This window comes from Pan paniscus, chromosome 11 (assembly GCF_029289425.2).
Source record: "Pan paniscus chromosome 11, NHGRI_mPanPan1-v2.0_pri, whole genome shotgun sequence".
Classification (NCBI taxonomy): Eukaryota; Metazoa; Chordata; class Mammalia; order Primates; family Hominidae; genus Pan; species Pan paniscus.
In genome coordinates, this window is record NC_073260.2 from 11,314,030 (window position 1) to 11,336,497 (window position 22,468).

The window sequence follows — 22,468 nt, forward strand, 5'->3', positions numbered from 1 at the left end:
GCGCACACTACCACATCCAGCTAATTATATTTTTAGTATATACAAGGTTTCACCATGTTGGCCAGAGTGGTCTCCAATTCCTGGCCTCAAGTGATCTGCCTGCCTTGGCCTCCCAAAGTGCTGGGGTTACAGGCATGAGCCACGGCGCCCGGCCGTTTTTTCGTTTGTTTTGTTTTCAATTTTATGTTTTTAAAAATATAATTGAGATGGGGGTCTCACTCTGTTGCCCAGGCTTGTCTTGAACTCTTTTTTTTTTTTTTTTGAGACAGAGTCTCGCTGTGCCGCCAGGCTGGAGTGCAGTGGCGCGATCTGGCTCACTGCAGCCTCCGCCTCCCAGGTTCAAGCAATCCTCCTGCCTCAGCCTCCCATGTAGCTGAGACTACGGGCACGTGCTACCATGCCCAGCTAATTTTTTGTATTTTTAGTAGAGACAGGGTTTCACCATGTTGGCCAGGATGGTCTTGATCTCCTGACCTCGTGATCCACCCGCCTCAGGCTCCCAAAGTACTGGGATTACAGGCGTGAGCCACAGTGCCTGGCGAACTCTTGGACTCAAGCAATCTTTCTCCCCAGCCTTCTGAAGTGTTAGAATTACAGGTGTAAGCCACTGTGCCAGCCTTTTTTTTTTTTTTTAAATGAGACACGGTCTCATTCTTTCTTTCAGGCTGGAGTACAGTGGCACGATCATAGCTCACTGCAGCCCTGAACTCCTGGGCTCAAGTGATCCTACCTCGTCAGCCTCCTGAGTAGCTGGGACTACAGGTGTGTGCCACCACACCTGGCTAATGTGTCATATTTCAATTTCAATTGGAAGGGTTTTTATTTTTCTTTTTTAGTGGCACAAAAATAAATGACATCCTTCAACATGGCATTCTTCAAAATGGCATCCTTCAATGGAAAGTGTGTTTGGTTTTTTAAATTTTTATTTTTTGAGACGGAGTTTCGCTCTTGTTGCCCAGGCTGGAGTGCAATGGTGCAATCTCGGCTCACTGCAACCTCCACCTCCTGGGTTCAAGCAATTCTCCTGCCTCAGTGTCCGGAGTCACTGGGATTACAGGCATGTGCCACCACACCCGGCTAATTTTTGTACTTTTAGTAGAGATGGGGTTTCTCCATGTAGGTCAGGCTGGCCTCAAACTCCTGATCTCAGGTGATCCACCTGCTTCGGCCTCCCAAAGTGTTGAGATTACAGGCGTGAGCCACTGCACCTGGCCTGTGTTTGTTTTTTAAAAATATTTTTTGGCCGAGCATGGTGGCTCAAACCTGTAATCCCAGCACTTTGGGAGGCTGATGGGGAAGGATTGCTTGAGGTCAGGAGTTTGAGACCATCCTGGGCAACATAACAAGACTCTATCTCTACAAAAATTACAATAATTAGGCCGGGCATGGTGGCTCATGCCTGTAATCCCAGCACTTTGGGAGGCCGAGGCGGGTGGATCACGAGGTCAGGAGATCAAGACCAGCCTGGCCAAGATGGTGAAACCCATCTTTACTAAAAGTGCCAAAATTAGCTGGGCGTGATGGTGGGCACCTGTAATCCCAGCTACTCAGGAGGCTGAGGCAGAGAATTGCTTGAACCCAGGAGACAGAGGTTGCAGTGTGCCAAGATCATGCCATTGCACTCCAGCCTGGGCAACAGAGCAAGACTCAATCTAAAAATAAAAATAAAAAATAAAAATAAAAAAATTAGTCAGGTGTGGTGGTGCATGCCTGTAGTCCCAGCTACTCAGGAGGCTGAGGTGGGAGGAGCCTTTGAGCCAAGAGTCTGAGGCTGCAATGAGCCAAGATTGTGCCACTGAACTCCAGTCTGGGAGACAATGCAAGACCCTGTGTCTAAAAAGTTTTTTTATTTTTATTTTATTTTTTTTTTGAGACGGAGTTTTGCTCTTGTCACCCAGGCTGGAGTGCAATGGCGCAATCTTGGCTCACTGCAACCTTTGCCTCTTGGGTTCAAGCGATTCTCCTGCCTCAGCCCCCAGAGTAGCTGGAATTATAGGCACCTGCCACCATGCCCAGCTAATTTTTGTATTTTTAGTAGAGACAGAGTTTCACCATGTTGGCCAGGCTGTTCTCAATCTCCTGAGCTCAGGTGATCCACCCATCTCAGCCTCCCAAAGTGCTGGGATTACAGGCGTGAGCCACTGTGCCCTGACGGTTTTTTTTTTTTTTTTTTTTTTTTTTTTTTTTGAGACAGAGTTTTGCTCTTGTTGCCCAGGCTGCAGTGCAATGGCATGATCTTGGCTCACGGCAACCTCTGCCTCCTGGGTTCAAGCCATTCTCCTGCCTCAGCCTCCCAAGTAGCTGGGATTGGCTGGATGTGGTGGCTCACGCCTGTAATCCCAGCACTTTGGGAGGCCGAGCCGGGTGGATCATGAGATCAGGAGATCGAGACCATCCTGGCCAACACGGTGAAACCTCGTCTCTACTAAAAATATAAAAAATTAGTCGGGCGTGGTGGTGGTCGCCTGTAGTACCAGCTACTCAGGAGGCTGAGGCAGGAGAATGGCGTGAACCCAGGAGGTGGAGCTTGCAGTGAGCCGAGATGGCGCCATTGCACTCCAGCCTGGGCAACAGAGCAAGACCCCGTCTCAAAAAAAAAAAAAAGAAAGAGAAAGAAACCAAATAGCTGCCTGTCCCCCCTCCCCTGCCCCACCAGCACACACAGCTAATTTTGTATTTTTAGTGGAGATGGGGTTTCACCAGGTTGGCCAGGCTGGTCTTGAACTCCTGACCTTAAGTGATCTGCCTGCCTCAGCCTCCCAAAGTGCCGAGATTACAGGTGTGAACCACCGCGCCCGGCCTAAAAAGGTATTTTAAATTGATACGTAATATTTTACATATTTATGGGGTATGTGTGATCTTTTGTTTTAAGTGTAGTGTATGTAATGACCAGGTCAGGGTATTTGGGGTATCCATCACCTTGAGTATTTATCATTTCTATGTGTTGGGAACAATTTATGTCCTCTCTTCTAGCTATTTTGAAATATATAATACATTGTTATCTGTAGTCACTCTACTCTGCTGTGAACAACAGAAGTTATACCTTTTATCTAACAACTACATTTGTATCCCTTATGAAAGGGTGTTATATTGATTCAATACTATAATGTAGTTCCTGCCTTAAGGGCCTGTGGTGCAGATCAGGGCAGAGGCTCATGCAGGGCACAGAGCTCTGGCCCGGGCATACCAGGTGCGATCCATGAATGGGCGTCTTCCCAGTCAGCAGTTTCTGGAATCTGGGGCTTGAAGCCATGTGGCATGTTGTTCTCAATATATCCTGTAGGTGGTGCTAGATAACCAAAGTCAGGTGCAGCCCTGGGCACAGACAGCCCTGAGTTTCAGGCTCTGGGTGGGGACTGGTGAGGCTGGAGGGAGATGGCTGGAAAGTTCTGGCCCTGTGCGGAGCAGGCTCTTCATCCACCCCAGGGAGAGGATGTGGCTGGTTCTACCAGCCTGTCTAGCCCGGAGATGGCTCTGGTGCAGGGAGAAATCTCAGGAACAGAAGGCAGGGGCCCATTCTGCCTGGGCAAGCTGTGCGATTCTGGCCCCCTCCCTTTCTTGGCCTTAATCTCCCTGCCACGCAGTGGGGTCGTGGGAGCCTGCTCAGCCTGGGCCCTGACAGTCAAGGCTCTGAGGGGGCCAGACAGCCTAGACCTGCCCTGCCCAAGAGGCAGCTGGGAGCCCTGGGACAGCCCTCTCCCTATCAGACTGTGCCACCTCCTCTGAGATCATGACATTCCCTTATTCCCTAGATGGGGAAACTGAGGCCCAAAAGGATTACGTGACTTTCCAAAGGCTATACAACTGAGGGGTTGGAGCCAGGAGTGAAAGCTGGAACTCCTAGCTCCTTCTGCCATGTCCTTGGGTCAGAAGCAGGTGCAAGGCAGGGTGGGAGAGAATTCTCCCCTGAAGAAAATGAGCTGAGAGAAATTCCTTGTTAAGATGAGGGGGCAATCATACATGCCTAATTTATCTTCCTACTAAAACCATGAAATATTTATTTATTTATTTATTTATTTATTTATCACCCAGGCTGGAGTGCAGTGGCGCGATCTCAGCTCACCACAACTTCCCGGGTTCCAGCGATTCTCCTGCCTCAGCCTCCCAAGTAGCTGAGATTATAGGTACCTGCCACCATGCCTGGCTAATTTTTGTATTTTCAGTAGAGATGGGGTTTCACAGTGTTGGCTAGGCTGGTCTCAAACTCCTGACCTCAAGTAATCCTCCTGCCTCAGCCTCCCAAAGTGCTGGGATTACAGGCATGAGCCACCATGCCCAGCCAAGATTTTTTTATTTTTTATTTTTATTTTTTTTTTGAGAGAGTCTCACTCTGTCACCCAGGCTGGAGTCCAGTGGCGAAATCTCGGCTTACTGCAACCTCTGCCTCCTGGGTTCAAGCAATTCTCCTGCCTCAGCCTCCCAAGTAGCTGGGATTACAGGTGCCTGCCACAACGCCTGGCTAATTTTTTAAATTTTATTTTATTTTTATTTTTAGTAGGGACAGGGTTTCACCACGTTGGCCAGGCTGATTTCAAATGCCTGACCTCAAGAGATCCACCCGCCTTGGCCTCCCAAAGTGCTAGGATTACAGGCGTGAGCCACCGCGCCCAGCTGTGGCCAAGATTTTTTAAAGCCAGGCTAAGTGTGGTGGCGCATGCCTGTAATCCCAGCACTTTGGAAGGCGGAGGTGGGAGGATCACTTGAGCCCAGGAATTTGAGACCAGCTTAAGCAACAAAGCAAGACCCTCTCTACAAACAAGCAAACAAAAACTAGCCAGGTGTGGTGGCACCCCTGTAGTCCTAGTTACTCTGGAGGCTAAGGCAGGAGAATTGCCCAGGAAGTTGAGGCTGTGGTGAGCTGTCATCATGCCACTGCACTCCACCCTGGGTGACAGAGTGAGACCTTGTCTTAGAATAGATAAATAAATAAATAAATAAAATGGGTAAAATATTTGAACAGCTTCTTCACAAAAGAAGATATATGAATAGCCAATAAGCACATAAAAAGATGTTCAATGGCTGGGCGTGGTGGCTCATGCCTGTAATCCCAGCACTTTAGGAGCAGGCGGATCACCTAAGGTCAGGAGTTCGAGATCAGCCTGGCCAACATGGTGAAACCTCGTCTCTACTAAAAATACAAAAATTAGCCAGGTGTGGTGGTGCAAACCTGTAATCCAGCTACTCGGGGGCTGAGGCAGGAGAATCGCTCGAATCTGGGAGGTGAAAGTTGCAGTGAGCCGAGATCATGCCACTGCACTCCAGCCTGGGTGACAGAGTGAGACTCTCTCCAAAAAAAAAAGAAAAAGATGTTCAACATTATTAGTCATAAGGGAAGTACACATTAAGACCACAATGAGGCCAGACATGGTGTCTCACACCTGTAATCCCAGCACTGTTGGGAGGCTGAGGTGAGCAGATTATTTGAGCCCAGGAGTTGGAGACCAGCCTGAGTAACACTGTAAAACCCTGTCTCAGGCCGGGTGCGGTGGCTCATGCCTGTAATCCCAGCACTTTGGGAGGCTGAGGTGGGCAGATCACAAGGTCAGGAGTTTGAGACCAGCCTGGCCAGCATGGTGAAACCCTGTCTTTACTAAAAATAAAAAAATTAGCCAGGCATGGTGGCGCATGCCTGTAGTCCCAGCTACTTGGGAGGCTGAGGCAGGAGAATCACTTGAACCCGGGAGGCAGAGGTTGCAGTGAGCCGAGGTTGCGCCACTGCACTCCAGCCTGGGCGACAGAGCGAGACTTCATCTCAAACAAAAAACAAAAAACACAAAAACAAAAACAAAAACAAACCCTGTCTCTACCAAAAATACAAAAATTAGCCAGGCCTGGAGGTGTGCACCTGCAGTCCCAGCTACTCCTGAGGCTGAGGGGGGAGGGTCACCTGAGCCTAGGGAGGTCAAGGCAGCAGTGAGCCATGATTGTGCCACTGCACTCCAGCCTGGGCAACAGAGTGAGACTCTGTCTCAAGAATAAAAAATAAATAAATAGGCCGGGCGTGGTGCCTCACGCCTGTAAACCTAGCACTTTGGGAGGCTGTGGTGGGAGAATCACCTGAGGTCAGGAGTTCAAAACCAGCCTGGCCAACATGGTGAAACCCCATCTCTACTAAAAATACAAAAATTAGCCAGGCATCGTGGCTCATGCCTGTAGTCCCAGCGACTCAGTAAGCTATGGCAGGAGAATCGCGTGAACCCAGGAGGCAGAGGTTGCAGTGAGTTTAGATCATATCGCTGCACTCCAGCCTGGGCAACAAAGTGAGACTTGGTCTCAAAAAAAAATTAATTAATTAAAAATAAATAAATAAATAAATAAATAAAACCATGACTAGGCCAGGCACGGTGGCTCACGCCTGTAATCCTAGCACTTTGGGAGGCTGAGGGGAGGCAGATCATTTGAGGTCAGGAGTTTGAGACCAGCCTGGCCAACATGGTAAAACCCCGTCTCTACTAAAATCACAAAAAAAAATGTAGCCAGGTGTGGCTCACGCGTATAATCCCAGCTACCTGGGAGGCTGAGGCAGGATAATTGCTTGAGCCCGGGAGCAGAAGTTGCAGTGAGCCAAGATCATGCCACTGCACTCCAGCCTGGACAAGAGAGCAAGACTTCGTCTCTAAATAAATAAATAAATAAATAAATAAATAAAACCATGACAAGCTGCTAGTACACACCCAGTAGAAGGGCTAAAATTAAAAAGACTCATGATCCTAAGGGTTGGTGAGGGTATGGAGCCTCTAGAAGTCCCATCTGTTGCTAGAGATGTCAAATGGAAACCACTGATTTAGTTTCTTTAGTGTTGCTAGAAGGGAATACCTGGGGCTGGGTAATTTATAAAGAAAGGAAGTTTACTTGGCTCACAGTTCTACAGGCTGTGCAGGAAGCATGGTGCTGGCATCTGCATCTGGTGAGGGCCTCAGGGTGCTTCCACTCATGGCAGGAGGCGAGGGGAACCTGCCACATGGCGAGAGGAGGAAGCAGGAGAGAGGAGGAGGTGCCAGGCTCTTTTCAGCAACCAGTTCTCCAGGGTAGCTAAGAGTAAGAACTCACTCCTGCAAGAACTGCACCAAGCAGGCCGGGCATAGTGGCTCACGCCTGTAATCCCAGCACTTTGGGAGGCAGACAGGGGCAGATCACGAGGTCAGGAGATCAAGACCATCCTGGTTAACACAGTGAAACCCTGTCTCTACTTAAAATACAAAAAATTAGCTGGGCGTGGTGGCAGGTGCCTGTAGTACCAGCTACTAGGGAGGCTGAAGCAGGAGAATCACTTGAACCCGGGAGGCAGAGGTTGCAGTGAGCCGAGATCATGCCACTACACTCCAGCCTGGGCGACAGAGCGAGACTCCATCTCAAACAAACAAACAAAAAACCCTGCACCAAGCCATTCATGAGGGATCAGCCCCCATGATCCAAACACTTCCCATTAGGCCTCACTTCCAACACTGGAGATTAACTTTTAACATGAGACTTGGAGGTGACAGATATCCAGACCATAAAAACCACTTTAGAAAACAATTTTGCAGTTTTGTTTGTTTGTTTGTTTCAGATAGGGTCTCACTCTGTTGCCCAGGCTGGAGTACAGTGGCACAATCACGGCTTACTGCAGCCTCAACCTCCTGGGCTCAAGTGATCCTCCCACCTCACCCTCCTGAGTAGCTGGGGCTATAGGCAGTACACCACCACGCCTGGCTAATTTTTGTATTTTTTGTTGCAGAGACAGAGTCTTGCCACATTGCTCAGGTTAACCTCAAACTCCTGGGCTCAAGAGATTCACCTGCCTCGGCCTCCCAAAGTCCTGAGATTACAGGTGTGAGCCACTTGCAGTTCTTAAAAAGGTAAAGCCGTGGCTGGGCGTGGTGGCTCACGCCTGTAATCCCAGCACTTTGGGAGGCTGAGTTGGGCGGATCACCTGAGGTCAGGAGTTCGAGACCAACATGGTGAAACCCCATCTCTATTAAAAATACAAAAATTAGCCAGGCATGGTGGCTCAGGCCTGTAGTCCTAGCTACTTGGGCTTGGGAGGCTGAGGCAGGAGAATCGCTTGAACCTGGGAGGCTGAGGTTGCAGCGAAGTGAGATCACGCCACTGCACTCCAGCCTGGGTAACAGAGTGCGACTCGGTCTCAAAAAAAAAAAAAAAAAAGGGTAAACCCACAAATCCATTTTTAGGCATTCACCCAAAAGGAAAGAGAACATATGCCTATCGGAGGCCTCATTCAGTAACGTTCATGGCAGCTTTGCTCATAGTAGGCATAAACAACCTCAAAGCCCAGCCACAGCTGAGTGGTTCAGTAAAGTGTGGTGTGTCCCTCCCACAATGGGTGCCATAATAGAACACTACTCAGTAATAAAAAGGAGTAAGCTATGGATACACACAACTAATAGATGAATCTCGAAATAATGATGCAGAGGGAAAAGGAATCAAAGTACATACTGCATGATTCCATTTATGCAAAATTTCAGAAAATGCAAACTCATCTGTACCAACAAGTAGACCAGCAGTTGCCGGATGAGGTCGGTGGTCAGGGAGGGTGGGAAGGAAAGGATTACCAAGGGGCACGAGGAATTAATGATGTTGTGGAGACGTTCACCATCTTCACGGTGGTGCTGGATTCCCAGGTGGTCACATATGTCAAAACTTATCAAACTGTATATTTTATTTATTTATTTATTTATTGAGACGGAGGCTGCTCTGTCACCCAGGCTGGAGTGATCTCGGCTCACTGCAACCTCCGCCTCCTGGGTTCAAGCAATTCTCCTGCCTCAGCTGGGATTACAGGCACGCACAACCACGCCCAGCTAATTTTTTTATTTTTATTTTTATTTTTGTATTTTTAGTAGAGACAGGGTTTCTAGTAGAGATGGGGTTTCACCATGTTGGCCAGACTGGTCTCAAATTCCTGACCTCAGGTGATCTGCCCGCCCTGGCCTCTCAAAGTGCTGAGATTACAGGTGTGAGTCACCACACCTGGCCCAAACTGCACCTTTTTTTTTTTTGAGACGGAGTCTTGCTCTGTCACCCAGGTTGGAGTACAGTGGTGCAGTCTTGGCTCACTGCAACCTCTGCCTCCCAGGTTCAAGTGATTCTCCTGCCTCAGCCTCCCGAGCAGCTGGGATTACAGGCCTGCGCCACCACGTCTGGGTAATTTTTGTATTTTTAGTAGAGATGAGGTTTCCCCATGTTGGCCAGGCTGGTCTCAAACTCTTGACCTCAGGTGACCCACCCGCCTCGGCCTCCCAAAGTGCTAGAATTACAGGCTTGAGCCACCGTGCCCGGCCCAAACTATACATTTTAAATATGTGCAGCTTATTGATCATATGTCAATAAAGCTGTAATAAAAAGGAATTATTAATTTCAGAAAAAAATAGAGTAAGAAAGGAAATACATGCAATGCTTAGTTATGAAAAATGGTTACATAAAAAACTTGGCCCGGCGAGGTGGCTCACGAATGTAATCCCGCACTCCAGCCTGGCAACAGAGCGAGACTCCGGCTCCGAAACAAACAAACAAACAAAAAAACTTATGTGAATACTGAAGAGTGATACCTCAATTTTAAAAATCACTCTTCCTCATAAGGCTGGGCATGGTGTCTCATGCCTGTAATCCTAGCACTTCAGGAAGCTGAGGCAGGAGGTTTGCTTGAGCCCAGGAGTCTGATATCAGCCTGGACAACATGGTGAGACCCTGACTCCACAAATATATATATATATATATATATTTTTTTTTTTTTAGGTTCTCCTGCCTGAGCCTCCCGAGTAGCTGGGATTACAGGCATGTGCCACCATGCCTGGCTAATTTTTGTATTTTTAGTAGAGACGGAGTTTCTCCATGTTGATCAGGCTGGTCTCGAACTCCTGACCTCAGGTGATCCGCCCGCCTTGGCCTGTCAAAGTGCCGGGATTACAAGCATGAGCCACCACGCCTGGCCCAAAAATATATTTTTTAAAAAATTAGCTGGGCACAGGGGCACGAGCCTGTAGTCCCAGCTACTCGGGTGGCTGAGGCAGGACGATTGCTTGAGCCTGGAAGGTTGAGGCTGCAGTAAGCTGTCATCACATCACTGCATTCCAGTCTGGGAAACAGAGCAAGACTTTGTCTCAAAAAGGAGAAGAAAAGGGACTGGGTGCGGTGGCTCACATCTGTAATCCCAGCACTTTGGGAGGCCGAGGCGGGCAGATCACAAGTTCAGGAGTTTGAGACCAGCCTGGCCAAAATTGTGAAACTCCGTCTCTACTAAAAATACAAAAATTAGCTGGGTGCAGTAGTGCGCACCTTTAGTCCCAGCTACTCGAGAGGCTGAGGCAGGAGAATCGCTTGAACCTGGGAGGCAGAGGTTGCAGTGAGCTGAGATCGCACCACTGCACTCCAGCCTGGGTGACAGAGCGAGACTCCATCTAAAAAAAGAAAAAAGGAGAAGAAAAAACAAATAAAATACATACGTAGAGAAATGGACAAATCTGAGATGTGACTAGTGATTTAACTCTAAAAGGCCACATGACTTCCACAGTGGACGAATCCTCTTTCATCGTACTGGGTGGTTGGTAGATAGTGGAGGGTAGACAGGTGACAGGGCTAAAACAAATCTGCCCAAAGATAGCAGCATGTGCTTATTATTTAGAAATATAAAATGTGTAAGTGCTGGAAAGAAACTGCTCACAGAGCCAAACGTGGTTGCTTCTAAGGAGGCGGCGTGGGGAGATTGGGGAGGCAGACAGGAAACCACTGCATGTTATCTGCCTTTAGGGTAAGTTTATTTTGCTTTCCCTGCACGTATGCTATTTCACCAATTCTTTTTTTTTTTTTTTTTTTTTTTTGAGACAGAGTCTCACTGTTGCCCAGGCTGGAGTGCAGTGGCACGATCTCGGCTCACTGCAAGCTCCGTCTCCCAGGTTCACGCCATTCTGCTGCCTCAGCCTCCTGAGTAGCTGGGACTACAGGTGCCCACCACCACGCCTGGCTAATTTTTTTGTATTTTTAATAGAGACGGGGTTTCACTGTGTTAGCCAGGACGGTCTCGATTTCCTGACCTCGTGATCCGCCCGCCTCGGCCTCCCAAAGTGCTGGGATTACAGGCTTGAGCCACCGTGCCCAGCCAAATTACAAAACACCAATTCTAAGATGCCAAAGTATTCACATTTTAACATCTTTCTTTCTTTACTTATTTATTTATTTATTTATTTATTTATTTATTTATTTTTGAGATGGAGTCTCCCTCTGTTGCCCAGGCTGGAGTGCAACGTCTGCCTCCTGGGTTCAGGCGATTCTCCTGCCTCAGCCTCCCGAGTAGCTGGGATTACAGGTGCCTGCCACCATGCCCAGTTAAGTTTTGTATTTTTAGTAGAGACACAGTTTCGCCATGTTGGTCAGGCTGTTCTCAAACCCCTGACCTCAGGTGATCCACCCGCGTTAGCCTCCCAAAGTGCTGGGATTACAGGAGTGAGTCACCATGCCTGGCCCATTTTAACATCTTTAAAATCAAGATAAATCTTCCTATAATCAGTGGTGCACCTGACCACTATAATTGGCAGTGTTTTCTCTGGACAGCGCATGAATCATGGTGCATCTTACTATTGGTGATGCCTCAGATTCACTGATGTATGGTATTATTTTGATAAAGTGGAAATTATTTTAAAGAAAAAAATGAGCTAATTGCAACAGCTGCTATGTATTGAGCTCCTACTGTAAGTGTTCTAAGCACTGTAAATGTTCCCATTTAGTATTCTATTATTTATTTGTTGACTTAATTTTTAAAAAATTTTTGCCGAGCTGAGGTCTTGCTATGTTGCCCTAGCTGGTCTTGAACTCCTGGCCTCAAGTGATCCACCCACCTCGGCCTCCTAAAGTTCTGGGATTGCAGATGTGAGCCACCATGCCTGGCCTTCATTTAGTATTCTGAATAACCTTGGATTGTTATTCAAAAGTTTGAGATGAGGAAATGGCTCAGAGATGTTGAGTAACTTCCTTTAAGCCACCCAGCCAGTAAGTGATAGACGGTAGTCCAAAACAAGGGGCTGCCTGCCTCCTGAGTGCACAGCTCGGCTTCTGTTTTGACTAGTTTGAAAGAACTCCATGTACTCCCCTCAGTTCTAATCACCCAGAGAGAAATGGGTGTTTGCTCACAACCACAGAGACACTAAGGCTGAGTTAGGCCGAGACATGGGCCTTTAACACCCAATCCAGTGTCCTTTTCTTGAACCTGGGCTCTCCCTTTCTTCCTGTCATCCTGACACTCAGGACATTCCTGAGAGCTGTATTGTAGCTCCTAAATGCAAGTGACACTTACAGGGCCCAGGTCGAGCCCTGGGAGGAGGGAAGGGCAGGGTGGCCCTTGCCTGTCCTGCTCATGTGAACCTGGTAGGTACTCGGCAAACCCGTGTCATGTGAACACAGCTGTGTCTGGGTCAGCATCTGGGCCAGGCTGGCCTCAGGCTGGAGCAACCTCAGAAGCCTCCACAGGAAAAGCCTGGGGCCACCACAGTGGAGGGATATTGTGTGGGAGGCCAGGGCCTTTCCAGAAGCTGTACTGCCATAGCAACCTGCCTCCTCTTGATGGTGTGTTTGCTTGGTAGGGCTGGGCTCGGGCAGAGGACCGCGGATGGATGTGGCAGCAGGGACGGGGGTAAAGCTGGCCAGGCCGCTCCACAGGCTTTGCCTCTTTTGGCAAATAATTGCCCCTGCCTCCAACACTTGTTGGAGTGCTCAGTACCTTGTCACTATTTATTGAGCACTGTTCCACCAGGCCTAACAACCCGTGCTATTCAGAAGCCCAGAGAGGTCAAGCCACGAATCTGCAGTCACACAGCCAGGAGCCTGTTGACTCCAAAGCCTGGGTGCCAACCTCTTACCGACACTACCTGTCCCATGATGCTCACATGTGTCCCATGGTACCTGTCAATGTGAGGCACCAGCCCCTTAAAGGGGAACCCACATCCTGTTTCCAGTTCTGCCTCAAAGATATGAATTTGCGATAATGAGGCATCGCAAGTTAATCTCTCACGCGAGGCCGTGCCTCCTCTTTCCTTCCTCTCTCGTCTGCCCCAGACACAGGGGCCCCAGCAGCTCCTGCCTGCACATGGCTACGGTGCTCAGCATGCGTGGTGCCTGCGGTGTTCCACACCTAGTGTTTCCGAGCCTCAGTTTCTTCTGCTATCAAATGGGAAGAAGAGGCCCGGCACGGTAGCTCATGCCTGTAATCCCAGCACTTTGGGAGGCTGGGGAGGGAGGATTGCTTGAGCCAAGAAGTTCGAGACCAGCCTGGGCAACATGGCGAGACCCCCGTCTCTACAAAGCATACAAAAATTAGCTGGGTGTGTAGCCTGCAGTCCCAGCTACTTGGGAGGCTGAGGTGGGAGGATTGCTTGAGCCCTGGAGGTCGAGGCTGCAGTGAGCTGTGATCATGCCACTGCACTCCAGCTTGGGTGACAGAGTGAAACACTATCTTAACAACAACAACAACAACAACAACAACAACAACAAACAAATGGGAGGAAGAGTAAGGCTGTGGCTTCTGTGGGGACTGGCAAGCTGATGTGTGCTCTGTGCCTGGCCCAGTGCCTGGTGAGAACCTAGGAGAAGGCTCTGGAGGTCGGGGACTTGGCTGTGATTCCTGATTCTGTCACTGATCAGCTGTGCAGCCTGAGACAAGTCTCTGCCCCTCTCTGAACCTCAGTTTCCTCCTCTGTGTGATGGGGTGGCAGCCCTGCCCCACCTTCATTTACCAAAGAAGGTCCAGGTGTGAGGCTAGCATTACTACGGTTCATCTCCACTTCTCAGCTTCCTTGACCCTCTCCTCCCACTGAAAAAGCCTATCTAGACCAAGACGGCTCTGTTCCCGAGGGCACTATGAATCCTTGAAGGGCCCAGCAATCACGGAATCCAACCCCTTCCTCTGCCAAATGCACATTTGAATCCGTTTCACCAGAGTGGTGTGATGAGAATTCCATGAGCTGATGCTTGTAAACTGCCATAGGGAACACCCCCTCCCACCTTTCACAGGTGAGCAAAGGGAAGCCAGCAAGGATGTTCCCTGCAGCTGGGTTTAGAATGGAAAGGTGCGGGCGTGGTGGCATGCACCTGTGGTCCTCGCTACTTGGGAGGCTGAGGCGGGAGGATCACTTGAGCCCAGGAATTTGAGACTGCAGGAAGCTATAATCACACCACTACAACAGAGGGAGACCCTGTTTCTAAGAAAGAAAAAAAGCCTGTGCAAGGTGGCTCACACCTGTAATCCTGGCACTTTGGGAGGTGGGGTGGGAGGATTGCTTGAGCCCATGAGTTTGAGACCAGCTTGGGCAACATGGAGAGACCCCATCTCTATGAAAAAAAAAACAAAAAACAAAAAAACAACTTTCTTTAAAAAAAAAAAAAAAAGCCCCTCTGATCCTGGACGTCTGGGATTCAAGGGCTCAGGAAGCCCCTCCCTCATTGGGCCAGAGCTGGTCTGAGTGACCAACGGCAGGATGCTCTGCTGCTGTGCTTTCACTTCTGAGATGCGCTTATAAAAGACTGCACTTTCTCTTTTTTTTGAGACAGATTCTTACTCTGTTGCCCAGTCTGGAGTGCAGTGGTGCGATCTTGGCTCACTGCAACCTTCACTTCCTGGGCTCAAGCGATTCTCCTGCTTCAGCCTCCTGAGTGGCTGGGATTGCAGGCTCCTGCCACCACCCTCAGCTCATTTTTTAATTTTTAGCAGAGACCACCATGTTGGCCAGGCTGGTCTCGAACTCCTAACCTCAGGTGATCTACCTGCCTTGGCCTCCCAAAGTGCTAGGATTACAGGCGTGAGCCACCACACCAGGCCATAAAGACTGCACTTTTATCTGGGGCTCTCTCAGTGCTCACTCTGTGCGAAGCCACTGTCACATCACGGGGACATCAGATAGCAAGGAACTGAGGCCTGTAACAATCACGGGTGAGCCTGGAAGCAGATCCCAGCCCCTTCAGGAGACTGCGGCCACAGCCCACAGCCAGGGAGAGACCCTGAGCCAGACCGCCCGTCTAGGGTCGTTCCTAAATTCCTGACTCCTGGAATCTTTAAGAGAATAAATATTTGCCATCCTAAGCTGTTAGGTTTTGAGGTAATTTGTTATGCAGCAGAAGATAAATAATCGAGGGCTCCATTAAATACATTTTAGTGGCTGGGTGTGGTGGCTCACGGCTATAATCCCAGCACTTTGGGAGGCTGAGGTGGGTGGATCACGAGGTCAAGAGATGGAGACCATCCTGGCCAACATGGTGAAACCTCATCTCTACTAAAAATACAAAAATTAGCTGGGCGTAGTGGCGTGCGCCTGTAGTCCCAGCTACTCAGGAGGCTGAGGCAGGAGAATCACTTGAACCCAGGAGGCAGTGGTTGCAGTGAGCTGAGATCGCGCCACTGCATTCCAGCCTGGGTGACAGAGCGAGATTCCATCTCAAAAAAAAAAAAAAAAAATGTACATTTTAGTTTACACGTGCTATGGAATGCCAGACTAAAGTTAAAAAGAATGAGGTAGATTCAGGCATTCAAACGTGGGGATTTCCAAGGTATGCTGCTGAAGGAAAGGACATCTTGCAGAACAATATATATGGTGTGATGCTTTTGTATAAAAACATGATGTGCCAGGCGCGATGGCTCACGCCTGTAATCCCAGCACTTTGGGAGGTCTAGGTGGGTGGATCACCTGAGGTCAGGAGTTCAAGACCAGCCTGGCCAACATAGTGAAACCCTGTCTCTACTAAAAATACAAAAATCAGCCAGGTGTGGTGGCGCCCGCCTGTAATCCCAGCTACTCAGGAAGCTGAGACAGGAAAATCACTTGACCTGGGAGGTGGAGGTTGCAGTGAGCTAAGATCGTGCCACTGTACTCCAGCCTGGGTGACAGAGTGAGACTCTGTCTCAAAGACAAACAAACAAACAAAAACCAAAACACGATGTGCATACGTAGGAAAAAACCCTGGAAGACTATACCCAAACTATTAGTAGTGGTTATCACTCGTTGCAGAGCAAGCAGGGATGACAGGGACCGTCATTCATTCTGTGAGGTTTGCATGTTTTAGATGTCTTCATTTGGTAAATTAGTGGAAAAACATAACTTTTAAAAGACTTGCCCAAGGCGATTCTGATAGAAAAATATAATAAATTGGCTTCATTCACCAATAACCTTTGAAATCTCAGTACTTAACAGATTAGAAGTTTATTTCTTGCTCTTGTAAAGTCCAGTCAGCAGCAGGAAGGGGTAGGTGGGAAGGGGCTTTGGGCCATGGAGCCGTGCAGTGATCCTGGCTGATGGAGCCTCTGCTATCTTCACATGTGGCCTCCTGGGCAGCCCTGGGCACAGACATCCAGCTGGCAGATGGGGCAGGCCAGAGGGTAGAGGAGGAAGTGGGAGTTCTGTATGAGTCAAGTCTGGAAATGGTGCCCAGTTTTTTCACATTCCATTGGCCAGACCTGCTCCCCTCTGGACATGGCTCCTACTTTCTGGCTGCAGGACCACCTACCCCTTGGCCCCTAGGTTGATTTTACGCCCACTTTCTTTTTTTTCTTTTTGAAATGGAGTTTTGCTCTTGTTGCCCAGGCTGGAGTGCAATGGTGCAATCTTGTCTCACTGCAACCACCGCCTCCTGGGTTGAAGTGATTCTCTTGCCTCAGCCTCCGGAGTAGCTGGGATTACAGTCATGCACCACCATGCTCGGCTAATGTCGTATTTTTAGTAGAGATGGGGGTTTCACCATGTTGGCCAGGCTGGTCTCGAACTCCTGACCTCAGGTGATCCACTTAGTCCTCCCAAAGTGCTGGGATTACTTGAGCCACCGTTCCCAGCTTATGCCAGCTTTCACTGCCGCTCTCCTGTCACAGAAACTGCCCCCAGAAGCTGCCAGCCACCCAGAGGAAGGAAGTGCTAATGCGGCACATTCTAGAAGTTAAAGCTCCCCGCATGGCGGCCCAGCCTGCCCAGGGCAGTTGGCCAGTCAGGAAAACAGCCTTCTGACCCAGTGTCCCTCTTGCCTCTTTGTGTCCTGGATAGGGCCCGTCATCTGGGGTGGGGCTGTTTGAGGATGGACATCTCCAGGTCACAGAGCCCCAGGAATTGTTTGCAGACTGTCATGTGTATCCGCATGAGTCTGCAAACCAGCAGCACTGGACTCACCAAGGTCGAGAAGCGTGATCGCTGCTGTTCCCTGCGTGCACACTGAGTGGTGTGCTGAGGACTTGCCCTGCAGGAGCATGTGGGACCCTCCCAGCAACTCTCCGAGGAGGCTCCAGATGGAGAACCTGGAAGTCAGAGAGGCGACGTCACTCACCGAAGGTCTCCCAGCTCCTAGCTGGTAAGGGTGGGAAGAGAATGCAAGCACATCTGCCTGACTTCAAATCCAGTGTTTTTGTTTTTGTTTTTGCTTTTGTTTTGTTTTGTTTTTACATAGAGACAGAGGCTAAGCACGGTGGTTCATACCTCCCAACACTTGGGAGGCCAACACTTTGGGAGGCCAAGGAGGACAGATCGCTTGAGCCCAGGAGTTCAAGATCAGCCTGGGCAACATAGTGAGACCCCATCTCTACAAAAAATTAGCTGGGCATGGTGGTGTGTGCCTGTAGTCCCAGCTACTCGGGAGGCTGAGATGGGAGAATCACCTGAGCTCAGGAGGTTGAGGCTGCAGTGAGCAGTGATTGTGCCACTGCACTGCAGCCTGGGAGACAAGAGTGAGACCCTGCCTTAAACAACAACAACAAAACAATACATAAATAAATAGAGACAGAATGTTGCTATGTTGCCCAGGCTAGTCTTGAACTCCTGCCCTCAAGAGATCCTCCTACCTTAGCCTCCCAAGATGTTGGAATTAGAGGCATGAGCCACAGCATCTGGCCAAAGCCAGTGTTCTTAGTTTTTACTCCAAGTTATTCTTTCTTTCTTTCTTTCTTTCTTTCTTTCTTTCTTTCTTTCTTTCTTTCTTTCTTTCTTTCAGGAAGTATTTATTGACACCCCTACCTGCACCCTGTACCATACTGCATTATATGCCAGGCTCTGAGCTGGCAATAGAGCAATGAGCAGAACCCCACCCTGAGGTTATGTCCAGGGGCAGTGGGAGACAGGGAATAACAACAACAACAACAACAACAACAAACATATATGCAGATCACTTAACAACATTCCAGGCATAGGCCAGGCCCTTTATATATTCTCTAAATCCTCCCAACAGTCCTATGATGCAGTGACTTCTTATTGTGCCTCGCAGATGGAGAAGCTGAGACTCAGAGAGGCTAGAAAACTTGCACAAGGGCAGAGCTCATGTGCAGTGGAGGCAGGATTTGAACCAAAGTCCAGGGCTCTTCACCATCACACTCAACTGCCTGTCTAACAACAAGAACAAAAAATGACATGAGTGGACAAGATAATTTCAGATAGTGACCCATGCATGCTTTGAAAAAAATAAAGTAGGGAGATGTGACTGAGTGTGCCAGGGGTCCGGGGACAGGGAGTGGGTGGTCAGGGCCAGGCTGCCCCTGTTGGTGACATTTGGACTGAGGCCTGAATAGCAGGGAGCCAGCAACCATGGGAAGAGGTGGAGAAAGACACCCCAGGCAGAGAGCATGGCGTGTGCAAATGCCCTGAGGCAGGCACAGGCAGGTGAGAACAGGGTTCTAGAAACCAGGGGGAAGGAGAAACAGAAAGGGAGGTGGGATAGTGGGTGGGGGACACCCTGGGGGCCATGCCAGCCACAGGAAGGGTTTTGGATTTTACTTGAACAGTTCAAAGCTACTGGAGGATTTAAGCAGGGAAGTAGGGATCTTGAAAATTGTGGCTTTTGAGTTCTTTTCTGAGAATTTTCAAGTTTTGAATTTTTATTTTAATAATCTCATAAAATTACCAGCCTTCATACTGCACCTTGTGGAGGCCAACAACCCGGAGCCCGGCCTGTGTTAGTATTTCTGCTTCTATCTGAGCCAAACAGGGGTATGTCAAGGGCCCCAGGCCAAAGAGAAAATAACTGAAAAGACAGGGAAACTATTAGTTAGCTATGGCTGCCTGCATATCATCCACCCACCCACCCCCAACTTAGCAGCTTAAAACAACAAACTTTTGGCCGGGCATGGTGGCTCATGCCTGTAATCCTAGCACTTTGTGAGGCTGAGGCAGGTGGATCACCTGAGGCCAGGAGTTCAAGACCAGCCTGGCCAACATTGTGAAACCCCATCTCTACTAAAAATACAAAAACTAGCCAGGTGTGGTGGCAGTGGTACTTGTGAGGCTGAGAGAATGTGATGAAACCCCATCTCTACTAAAAATACAAAAATTAGCCGGGTGTGGTGGCGGGTGCCTGTAATCCCAACTACTTGGGAGGCTGAGGCAGAAGAATTGCTTGAACCTGGGAGGCAGAGATTGCAGTGAGCCGAGATTGCGCCATTGCACTCCAGCCTGGGAAACAGGAGTGAAACTCTGTCTCAACAACAGCAACAACAACAACAACAACAACAAACTTTTGTCTCCCAGTTTCTGTGGGTCAGGAATCCAGGTGCACCTTAGCTGGGTCCTTTGGCTCAAGGTCTTGCACAAAATCTCCATCAAGGTATCAGCAGAGGCTGGGGCCCATCTCAAGGCTCAGATGGGGGAGGATTTGCTTCCAAGCTCACTCACCTGAATGCTGGCAGGATTCTGTTCCTCATGGCCTGTTGGGCTGAGGGGCTTAGCTCCTCGACAGCTGTTGGCCAAGGCATCTCTCATGTTCCTGGCCATGTGGGTGTGTCTTCATAGGGCAGCTCATACAGTGGTGGGAGGCTTCGTCAGAGCCAGCAAGCCAGAGGAGGCAAGCAGGAGGGAAGCCAGGGTCCTTTCGTAACCTACTCTCAGAAGTGACATCCCGGTTGAGTCTGGTGGCTCATGCCTGTAATCTCAGCACTTTGGGAGACCAAGGCAGATGGATCATCTGAGGTCAGGAGTTCGAGACCAGCCTGGCCAATATATAGTGAAACCCCATCTCTACTAAAAATACAAAAATTAGCTGGGTGTGGCAGTGCATGCCTGTAATCCCAGCTACTTGGGAGGCTGAGGCAGGAGAATTGCTTGAACCTGGAAGGCAGAGGTTGCAGTGAGCTGAGATCGCACCATTGAACTCCAGCCTGGCGACAGAGCTAGACTCTGTCTCGAAAAAAAAAAAAAAATCAGCCGGGCATGGTGGCTCACACCTGTGATCCCAGCACTTCAGGAGGCCAAGGTGGGTGGATTGCTTGAGGTCAGGAGTTCGAGATCAGCCTGGCCAATATGGTGAAACCCCGTCTCTACTAAAAATACAAAAATTAGCCAGGTGTGGTGGCGGGTGCCTGTAATCCCAGCTACTTGGAAGGCTGAGGCAGAATCACTTGAACCTGGGAGGTAGAGGTTGCAGTGAGCCAAGATCGCACCACTGCACTCCAGTCTGGGCAACAGAGCGAGACTCCTCTCAAAATAAATAAATAAATAAATAAATAAATAAATAAATAAATAAATAAATTTAAAAAATACAAAAATTAGCCAGGCATGGTGGTGGGTGCCTGTAGTCCCAGCTACTTGGGAGGGTGAGACAGGAGAATCACTTGAACCTGGGAGGTGGAGGTTTCAGTGAGCCAAGATCGTGCCGCTGCACTCCAGACTGGGTGACAGAGCAAGACTCTGTCTCAAAAAAAAAAAAAAAAGTGATGTCCTGTCGCTTTTTTTCCTGAATTACCCTTTTTCTAAAAAAAAAAATTGAGCTGGGTGCGGTGGCTCACACCTATAGTCCCAGCACTTTGGGAGGTCAAGGCAGGTGGATCACCTGAGGTCAGGAGTTTGAGACCAGCCTGGCCAACATTGTGACACCGTCTCTACTAAAAATACAAAAAATTAGCCAGGCATGGCTGACGTGCCTGTATTCCCAGCTACTCAGGAGGCTGAGGCAGGAGAATCGCTTGAACCTGGAAGGCGGAGGTTGCAGTGAGCCAAGATCATGCCATTGCACTCCAGCCTGGGAAACAAGAGTGAAACTTCATCTCAAAAAAAAAAAAAAAAATTGAGACAGGATCTTATTCTGTTGCCCAGGCTGGAATGCAGCTGTGCTATCAAGGCTCACAGTAACCTCAAACTCCTGGGCACAAGGGATCCTCCTGTCTCAGCCTCCTGAATAGCTAGGACTACAGGGATGTGCCACCATGCCTGGATGAGTTTTTTTTTTTTATTTTTTTGAGACAGAGTCTCGCTCTGTTGCCCAGGCTTTAGTGCAGTGGTGTGATCATGGCTCACTGCAGCCTGGGCTCAGCTGATTCTCCCACCTCAGCCTCCCAAGTAGCTGGGACTACAGGCCTGGAGCACCACGCTTGACTAATTTTTTTGTATTTTTTGTAGAGATGAGGTCTTGCTATATTGCCCAGGCCAGTCTCAAACTCCTGGCCTCAAGGTTCTGGGATTACAAGCATAAGCCACTGCATCTGGCCTCCTTTTTATCTTGGAATAATGTTAGATTTACAGGAAAATTGCAAAGATAATGTACAATAGCTGGGTGTGGTAGCACACACCTATAGTTCTAGCTACTTGGGAGATTAAGGTGGGAAGATTGCTTGAACTGGAGAGGTCAAGGCTGCAGTGAGTTGCAATCGTGCCACTGCACTCCAGCCTGGGCGACGGGGCAAGACCCTGTCTCAAAAAACAAAACAAAACAAAATCCCATAACCACAGTTCCTGAATACCTTCACCCAGTTTCCCTAATGTTATCATCTTAATTTACCATGAAACATTTGTCAAAGAAACCAACTTTGACACATTATTATTAAATAAACTCCAGCCTTTATTCAGATTTCATTCATTTTTACACTAAGGTCCTTTTTCTGTTCCAGGTTCCAACCCAGGATATCACATTGCATTTTGTCATGTCGCCTTGATTTCTTCTGGTCTATGACAGTTTCTGTCTTTCCCCAGATTTTCTGTCTTTCCCCAGATATTCTGTCTTTCTCAAGCCATGACCTTGAGTTTTGAGGAGTACTAGTGAAGTATTTTGTGAATGTCCCTCAATTTGTGTTTGTCTGTATTTTTTTCCTGATTAGCTCAGGTATGAGCTTGGGAAGAGATGCCCAGAGGTGTGTGGAGCCCTCTGTAGTCCATTAAATCAGGAGGTACATGAGATTCCCATGATTAAAGTATTAACCTTAATATATTGACCTTCGTCACTTGACACTTGACCTGGTGTCTGCCAGGTTTCTCCACCATGAAGTTACTATTTTTCCCTTTACTATGCTCTGTTCTTTGGAAGCAAATCACTAAGTCCAGCCCACACTCAAGAGGTGAGAAATTAAATCTACCTCCTGGGGTAGTATCATAAATTAATTGCAATTCTTCTGTAGGGATGATTTGTCCCTTTTTTCCCATTTATTTATTTACTCAGTCATTTACTTATATCAGCATGAACCTGTGTATGTTTATTTTGTACTTTGAGCTGTAATCTAACACTATATTATTCATTTCATTGCCAAATTGTTACCATT